General features: G+C 40.2%; 1 long non-coding RNA gene across 1 annotated transcript; it reads right to left on the bottom strand.

Annotated features, from left to right (window-relative positions):
- Positions 1–422: 422 nt before the first annotated feature.
- Positions 423–9,490, bottom strand: LOC144315275 (uncharacterized). The gene is made up of 3 exons (XR_013381023.1): positions 9,367–9,490; positions 8,620–8,919; positions 423–927 (listed from the first exon to the last, which is right to left on the bottom strand). It is a non-coding gene; the product is annotated as an uncharacterized LOC144315275 (long non-coding RNA).
- Positions 9,491–9,561: the final 71 nt, after the last annotated feature.

Genomic DNA, 9,561 nt, shown 5'->3' with positions numbered 1-9,561 from the left:
GCTGATGACGCTGACCCGGCTCACTTGAATTTGGCCTCTTGTTGGGGAGAGCAGAGACTCTGAGGTTGGAAGGCGGGGGAGAGGAGACAAGGGATGAGGCCCAGGTGGAAGGGCTCTCCAGGCCCTTTCAGTCAACACCCGCCCCCCTCCACGGGTCCCTGAGCCTAGCCCTCCTCCAGCCCCCCTTGGAGGGGGCCGGGGATGGATGCCATCCCCTGGAACCATCACTCACGGTCTTGCTGGCCACCCCCCACCCCTCCAAACCCACCTCCCTCTCCCCCTTTTTTCTCTTTCTCTGGTAATCGTAATTATTTGGGAATTTACAGAATAATCCGTCACCAAGTCCTCCAGAACAAATTGAATGTCAGGTTTATAAAACAACCTAATAAAGCAGATGGCATTACCCACTGGTAAATCTCTTCCCCGTTTCCTGCCCCGCCCCCAACCCACTTCAGTGTCTCGGAAAGCTGACAGATTATCCATTTACAGGCAGATTAATCCTGAACAGTATAAACATGGGGAGAAAATTACACTTTCTTGTCTCCATAATTGATAAGAAGGACGCATTAATCTATAAAGCCCAGAGGAAGGCCCATCTGTCTGGCCAGGCAGACGTGGGGGTGTCTGGGAAGGAAGGAGTCCCTCCCGCCCATCTCTGTGGCCCGCTGACTTTTTATCGGAAAGCACCCTCCAGGGGCTGCCCGCCCTCCCCCCGGCCCTGGCAGCCCGGGCCCTCAGCCTCAGGCGGCCTCCGTCTCCACCACCGTGAGGCGGGCAGGGTTCAAGGTCCAGCAGCTCAGGATTCCAGGCCAGGGCAGAGGCTCTGCCATTGGCCTTCTGCTTCTTTCCAGAAGCTCCGACACAGAGCTATTAGTCTCTCTCTGCGGTGATTCCATCAGTTTGCCCCAGGTTGTCCACTCTCGGGGCCTGGAGGGGATTCCAAGAGGAATTTGTTCAGTAAGATTCTGATTCCATTCCCTCCCTAGTCTCTACTATGACTTTAAAACTTTTTTTTTTTTTTTTTTGTAAATTTACACTCTTCCCTCCCCCGCCTTCCTCCTTTTCCAGCACCTTCCCCCGGTAGAGGCAGCTGTGAGGCATTAATTGTCTCCTTGAGGCCTGTCAGAGCTGTCAGGAAATGTCACACCGGCCAGATCCTCTCTGCAGAGGGATGTGAGTGGAAAGAAGGTTTCTGAGAAGACTCTGCTCCAGGAACAACCACCCGCCCCCAACGTAGAGACATACAGTGACACGGGCAACAAACAGCCCCATCCTCAGCCCTCCCGCGGACTCCTCTGTCAGCGAGCCTGGGATGTCTTGAGCTGGGGATGGAGGGAGTGGGGCAGGTGGGTGGATTTATCAGGAGTGGGAGAGAGGGCCCAGGGGAAATTCCAGCAGATTCCCATTTGATCAGAATGACCCTATTGGCCTGTAGGACCTCAAAGGAGAGAGAGGAAGGGGGAAAATGAGGATGGGGAGGGAGGGAGGCAGAGGAGACAGCCGCAAGCACTGTGGGACTGGAGGAAGGGAAGATGGGGGACGGTAGACAGGAGGAACGGAGAAGTCTATGGCCAGAACTCATGAGTCCTGCCTTTGGGATGGGTGGGCATCGCGGAGGATCTGCGCATCTGTGTTTCCTTAGCTCCTATCGTGCTGCTTCCCCCAGAGCACAGTGAGAGAGCTGGCCTCCCAAGAGTGGAGCTCGTTTCTAGAGCATTCTCCCAACTTTGTGTGAAGGCTCCCAGGGGCCCAGAGTCGGAATGAACGGCAGAAACCTCTCATGGGTGAACTGTGCTTCACAAAACCTTTCAAACTGAACCCCTTGACTGCAGACTAGCTTTGGCTAGGCTTCTCCTAAGCGACAGTGGGAGAGCATGCCATGGACTGGGTTGTGGTCACCCAGGGCCACGTCCCTCCACCGGCAGGTAGTGGATGCCTATGTGCTGCCAAATAGCGCTCGGGTCTTTGTTTTTGGACCCCACACTTTTTTTGCACTAATGACACATGGTACCCCTGGCTCTCGTTTGAGGATGGCTATAACCAGAGTTTCCCAAACGGTGTCCCTGGGAGCACTAATGGTACTTGGCTATTCTTTGAGCTCCACAGTTAAATTGGAGAAGTCAACATCATTTCTTCTGTTTACTTCCCTTTTTTTTTTTTGAACTTTCTTTCTCTTCTCTATGCTAGCTGATTTTTCTCTGCTCCTTTCTATTTTTTCTTCTTGCCCTCTATATGAAAGAGCATCGATTGTGGGCTTGATACAAGCCCACTGAAATCATAAATACTAACCCATTGTTGTTTCATGCTTTCCTTTTAAAAATAAATCATTAAGTTCCACATATATATTTTTTAAATTGACAATTATAATTTTAAAGGAGAAAGAATAAATGACTCTGACCCTAGGGTCCTGAAAGCTTAGAGGTAATATTATTCCATTTTCATGTACTAATTTTAATAAAAATCATTGCAACATGAATTGTAAAGTAATGATATGTAAATTATCTAGAGAAACCAACAAAGCACTTAATTTTAGCCCCTTAAATGTAGTAATTAACGCTGGATAAACATCTAAGGTTTGGAGGGTTAGTTTTAATTGGTATAAGTTTGGGTGAGAAAATGAAATTTTTTAGTTATTCTGTTTCTAAGAGTCTCAAACTGCTTCAACCAATTAACTTGTTACTGTCTAAAGAGGCAAGTTTTTTAATAGGAAAAAATGATTTTCTTTGTTCTGCGACTGTATTTTCATAAAGTGATGAACCAGAATCAGTCCCTACATGCTGTTTAAAGAGAAGGGTTTTTTTTTTTGTTTGTTTTTTGGTTGATTTGTCTTAATTTGTAAAGCCCTATGTTAGGCATCCTCAGAAGATACAGAGAAAGGAAGAAATGCTATTCCTGCTCTTAAAAAGGCAAAAAAGATAGAAAAAATGCATCTGAAGATGCCATTAAGATTTTCATAAAACAGGAGGGCACCTGGGTGACTTAGTTGTTAAGCATCTGACTCTTATTCTCGGCTCAGGTCTTGCTCTCTGTGTCAACTTAAAAAAAAGAAAGAATTTCACAAAACAAAGCTGCTGGTTATAATTTTTTTTTTTTTAAGGATGATGTGAAGTGGAAGAGCACTGGAGAATAAAAAGCTGGGGTCTGCATGTTCACCTTTCATGGTTTTGCTCATACAGTCCCTATGTCTAGACTGTATCTGCCGTGCTCTCTATACCAGCTTCCATGCATTCTTGGCATCTCTTCCGCTTCAACATGGGAGATTTGACTACTCCTCTTCTGGGCCATCATTGTATCTGCTCTTCAGTCTCTCAGTAATATCTTATTGGATTTTTATTGTATTTTCATGTTGGCAGATTCAAGAGTCGAGGACCTTAATGAACTCCAAACAGTATAAAATTAAAGAACACTACACATAGACCCATCATAATTGAAATGGTGAAAGTTAAGGTGAAGATAACCCTTTGAAAGCTGCTGGAGGAAAAACTACACATTACATATAAAGGAACAAAAGTTCTAATGACAGGAGATTTTTTCGTTAGAACCCTGAAGGTCAGAAGACAATGGAACATCATTTTTAAAGTACTGAAAGAAAAGAACTGTCAACCCAGAATTCTATATCCAGCAAAAATATCCTCCAGGTATGAAGTCAAAATTAAGCTGTTTTCACATAAAAGAAAACTAAGAGAATTTATCACTGAATACCTGGTTTGTGAGATTGGTTAAAGGAAATTCATCAGGTTGAAGGAAAATAATAGCAAAAGACAGTTTGGTCTTGAGGAATGAAGGAAGAAAAACAGAAAGAAATAGAAACAAATATCTGAGTAAATATAAGAGACCTTTTCTTTTTTCCTTTTAAGTTTTTAATTTTTTATTTATTTTTTAAAAAGATGTTCTTTATTTATTTGAGAGAGGTAGTGAAAGAGCATGAATGGGAGGTGGGAAGAGGGAGAGGGAGAAGCAGACTCCCTGTTCAGCAGGGAGCCCAACTTAGGGCTTGATCCCAGGACCCTGAAGTCATGACCCGAGCATAAGGCAGATGCTTAACTGAGCATCTGAGCCACCCGGATGCCCTTTGAGTTTCTAAAAACCCCATGTGATCATCCAAAGCAAAGATTATAACCTTTTATTTGGTGGAATTTTCAATGTGTGATGATAAAATACAAACGACAATGACGATGACAATGACAATGATAACATAAAGGTCAGTTGAGGTGAGTACTAAAGGAGTTTATATGATTGCAAAATGCCTATATTTTACTAGAATATGGAAGTATATATATTTTTAATATCTACAGCAAAAAACTACAAAACAATGCAAAGTGATTTAGCCAGAATGCCAATGACAAATTAAAATGGAATGCTAAAAATTATTTCCATAATCCCAAGGAAGACTAGAAAGGGAGGATAAGAAATACAAAAAAATAAAGGGAAAATGTAAAGCAAATGGTAAAATGGTAGAACAAAATCCAACAATATTAATTACATTAAATACTAATGGTCAAAACCCTTCAACTAAAATGCAGAGAGTGGATAAAAAAGCAAGTCCCTACTACGAGTGACTTCAGGTGACACACTTTAAATACAAATACTTAAAGGAAATAGATCTCTTGCAAATAATAAGCATAAGAAAGGCTATATTGAGATCAGATAAAATAGGCTTCAAGATAAAGATTATCACTAGAGGTAAAGAAGAACATGTCATAAAAAGGACAATTCATTAGGAAACATAACAGTTACAAACTTATATGAACCTAATAACAGAGCCATTTCAATTTTAGGAATAGAAACAGTAAAAAGGACTCCGCTTTGATGCACAACATGCATGCATCTCCAATCATCATATTTAATGAGAGAATCAGGCAAAAAATATATACTATATAGTCTGGTTTTTGTAAAGTTCCATAAAATGCACTCTATACTATAATGACAGAAAAAGGATCAGTGGTTTTGTGGAGATGGAGATACAGGGAGGGAGGGATCTTGATGAGCACCAAGAAACTTTTGGGAACGACAGAGATGTTTGCCATCCTTTTTGTGAGGGTGGTTTTATTTGAATGTACACTTGTCAAAACTGAACATATTGCATGTTTTAAGTATGTGTGGTTAGTGCACTTCAGGTATATTTCAATAAGATTGGAGAAAAATGAATCCTTAAAAAAATCAGGTAATCACACCTCTAATTCCAATCTAATACTCTCTTTTCCCCTTCCTTATGTGTATCTCGTTCTTGCACACTGATTCTCTCAACAGGTTTTCAACCTCCCTGGTTCTCAGGAGCTTTGGTATATTTACTCATTTCCTTGTTGCCATAATACATACAAAATAGTTTCAGAATCGCAATACCCATACCACCATCAAAACAATGCTGTTGGATACAGTTCAAAACTTCTGTACAGTTCTTATTTTTAGAGTATGTCTCACTGAGACTGTAGAGCCCAAATACTATGCCCAAAAGTTAATTAATTGGGTTGGTTTTTCCCTTCTGTATGGTTATCTTATTGATTTAATATAGAGATAAGTTCATTTATTTCCATCCACATTCAATTTTAGGGTCTTTTCCCCCTCTCCATGTTTGATGATTTAGTTTTATTTTCTTGTGCGTGTAGTGAAACATTTAAATAGGTCAAAAATCCAAACTATACAAATAGTACATTTAGAGAAGTTTCTGTCCCTCCCGTAAGCACTTCCTCATGGTTTTGACTCATTTCCTGCAGGTAACCGATTTCACTGATTTATATAACTATGTTTTTTTTTTTTTTTGCAAGAATGGGCATATATTCTTATTTTACTTTCCTTCTTACAAATATATGGCATACTATCCATGTCTTTTACTTAAAAATATCCTGGAAATTGCTTCACATTAATTTATAGAGATGTTTTTCAATTTTACAGTTGGATGTTATGCCAAGGTATGCATATACAATGACTTACTCTACCAATCTGTTCTGTGTGTATGCATATAGATTATTCCCAATATTTTGTTATTATAAATAACTCTACGATGAGTCACCTTGTGCACATTTTGTTTCCTATTCTTAGAGATGGATCTTCAAAGTAAATACATGTACGTAGGATTATTGGGTAACAGGTGAAATGCATATGTAGTTGTGTTAGAAATTGCCAAATCCCTTCTGTGGGGGTGGAACATTTTGCATTCCCACCAGCGTTAACTTTGAGTGTCTGTCTTCCCATATCCTTGTCAAAAGAATGTTTTATAAAGCTTTTGATATTTTGCCTGTCTTGGAGCTGCAAAATGCTATCAGTGAGTTTTAATTGGCATTTTTCATATTTTCTCATATTCCAATGATCATTTTATATATTTATTAAATATATCCTCTCTCTCTCACTCTCTCTCCCTCCCCCTTCCTTCTTCTTTGGTTTAGTCTGTTTGAACTTTTCTCCTTGATTTTTGTGAGTTGTTTACATGCCAGGATATTAGCTTTTTTTATCTGTGATACACTCTGCATATATTTTCCCAGTATATAATGTGGTTTTGACTTTACTTATGGTGATTTTAGCCATGCAAAAGGTTTTTTTAAATGTAATTGAGTGATCTTTTATTGATTTTGGATTTTGATTCATAACGAGAAAGCCTTTTCTCAGTCCAAAATTATAACGTAATTCACCTGTTTTCCTCTAATACTTGGGTGGTTTCACTGATACATCAAACGTGTCTGATCCATTTTCAGAGTGTGAGGTATGATTCCAATTTTATGTTTTTCCAAATGATTATCCAGTTGTCTCAGCATCCTTTATTTAAAATTCTATCTTTTCTAAGTGATTTGAAGATGACACCTTTATCATATAATACATTTCCCTATGCACTTGGGCCTATTTCTGCCATATTACTTCATACTTTCCATTTATTCTACATTTTTCTGGCTTTTAATTCTTCTTCTGTTATGATTTCCATTACATAGGAACATTTTCTTATGCTTATGTAGAAGTTATATCTTCAATTTTTATTTTTGTGGTGGTTGGCTTTAATTTAAAATCTGCACTTCTGTTTATGTGTTTGATAATGTCTAAAATCTTAGTTTTGAAGGTTATAAATATGTGTTTTCTCTTTTAATCTTTTGTTTGATACTTGCTGTTTTAGACAAGCTTTACTAAGGAATTTGATCACTCTTCCATCGAATTTTTCTAGCAGCACTTTCCTGGATTTATTTCTCTTTTTATTTGAGTGCTCTTCCAAGAGAGTTATCAAAATGGGATAACTGTGGTAAACCTCATCTGCCTGAAAATATCTCAGTGGCACTCTTGCATATAAATGACAATTTGGCTATATATAAAATTCTAGGTTCAATGTTCTCTTCCTTTAATACTTTGAAAATATTTCTCTGTGTGTTCCGATTTCCAATATACTGTTCAGAAATCTGATAAAACCTGAGTCTTTACCTTTTTTTTAGATGACTTCTTTTACTCTCTGGAACCTTGGAGGGTTTTTGTTGTTTTGTTTTGTTTTGTTTTGTTTTGTTTTGGTGTCTTTGATTTCTTAATTTCAGTAATATATGTCTACATGTGGCTTTTTCTTTATTATCCTATTTGAGACTCTACAAATCCTTTCAGTCTAGAGTCTTTCATCTTTTATTCCTGTTTCTTCAAATATTTCCTCCCTTCTTTTTTTCTCACTTCTTTGGAATTCCATTATTTAGACATTAGTACCTCTGCTTACTTATGACTTATCTTAATGTTTCTTTAAAAATTTTTGTAGTTGGGATGCCTGGGTCGCTCAGCGGTCCCAGGAGTCCCAGGATCAAGTCCCGCATGGGGCTTCCTACAGAAAGCCTGCTTCTCCTTCTGCCTGTGTCTCTGCTTCTCCCTCTCTCTCTCTCTGTCTCTCATGAATAAATTAAAAAAAAATTTTTTTCTACCGTTGTATTTTCTCTGATGCTTTCTAGGAGAACTTCTCAATGTGATCTTCCAGTTTACACATTCTGTCTCTTTAGGGTTATTCATCCAGCTATTTATCCCTTCAATTTATTTCAATTATTATTCATACACAATATTCCTATTAGTTTATTTTTTATGACTTCCACCTACTTCATATTTCAATAGTGTCTCTTTGGTTCAGAATATTTATTATGCTTATTTTAAAATCTTGGTCCATCTTTCCCAATTATCCTGCTTCATGAGATGCATGATGCTCCGTTTGTTATCTTTCTTTTAGAGTGGTATTATTCCCCAGTGTCAAATTACGTTGACCTATAAACTTGTGTTCCCCTGTGGATACTGTTATTCTGTTTGTAATGTGTAGTGGGGAGGGTCTGAAATCCTAGTTTGTCACCTTCCTGTGCATTTAAAGAAGAGAGAAGGCATGAGTTCCAAGGCAGAGAGCCCCTGGGTGACTGGAAGCACACTACTGGTTCCATTAATTCTTATCCCAGGAGAGTTTTAGGATTTCTCTAATACTTGGAATCCCCAGATGCCTGGATTGTGATGCTGCTTGTTCTAAGTAGACAGTGGTTATCTCAAGGAGCTCTCTGTGGGGTCGGGGGGTGGGGTGGGTGTGTTTGTGGGGGTGCGGGCGTGGGTGGGGGAGGACATACAAGCCCAGAGCTTGAGATCCAACCTAATCTCCCACTGTTGCTTCTCCCCCGCCCCTGTTCACACACCCACCTGTCCCTTTCACACACACAACTATTCTCAGTTGTCAGGAGCCTTCTGTCTCCCAGGGATTTCTCACAGTTTTATGTTTAGAGCCTCAGATACATGACTTATTTTCTCTGCTGTAGACTCTCCAACATTAATTTTGGGCGAGGAAGCTAGCAGCTTATGCTAGTTTGCCATCTTGTCAGGAACTGGTGACTCATTCTTTCTGGGTAAATGCTCAGTCTTGGAGATGTCTTCTCCTTTTCCCTGGTCCTTTACATCATGGTCCTCTACATCGTGGTCAACGGTTTACAAGACCTGGTGCTGCTGTAGGGAGAAGGATGTCTTAGATTCACTCAACATCATTCCCATTTGTCGTCTGCGTCCTGCAGAACGGCTGATCTGGGCTAGTGCCTGACCTGACGATCCCTGAGGCCCCATCTATTTGTTTGAGGCCTCAGGCTAGAGTCTACCATTAGTATGTATGGTATAGTTTTGTGATTTTGGTTGGGAAGCACCTGGCACCTTTTCATCCGATCTCAAGGCTCTGCTGGTCCATTGGCCCACCAGGCAGCTCTGAATTTGTCCACCAGAGAAAAAGAGGTCCTATGTCATCCTTGAAGGCCATGAGCAGACCTAATAGGGACCCAAAGGTGGCCTCAGGCTCATTGATGCAGCAAGCATACACAATGGCTGCTTTTGTGTTCTGTGCCATGTTGGCTGCCTAGGTGCTGGGCTTCTCTTAGACTGAGATTTCTAGCCTCCCTAACTTACTCCTGGGAGAGGGTCCTGCTGTCCTTCTAATATTCTTGATCTTCTCACATTTATCTAGATGTTTCCATAGTGCTTCCCCTAATTGTAAGCTATAGAATTTTGCATAAACTTCTGTTATGACCTCTTTCCCTTTGCATCATAAGTATTTATGTTTCTGTCTCCTTGGTGAGAGCATGAGCTCCCCTAGGGCAGGTA

Source organism: Canis aureus, chromosome 6, assembly GCF_053574225.1.
Source record: "Canis aureus isolate CA01 chromosome 6, VMU_Caureus_v.1.0, whole genome shotgun sequence".
In the NCBI taxonomy this organism is placed as follows: domain Eukaryota; kingdom Metazoa; phylum Chordata; class Mammalia; order Carnivora; family Canidae; genus Canis; species Canis aureus.
The sequence above is the reverse complement of the archived record's forward strand: the minus strand, read 5'-3'. Positions and strand labels throughout refer to the sequence as shown.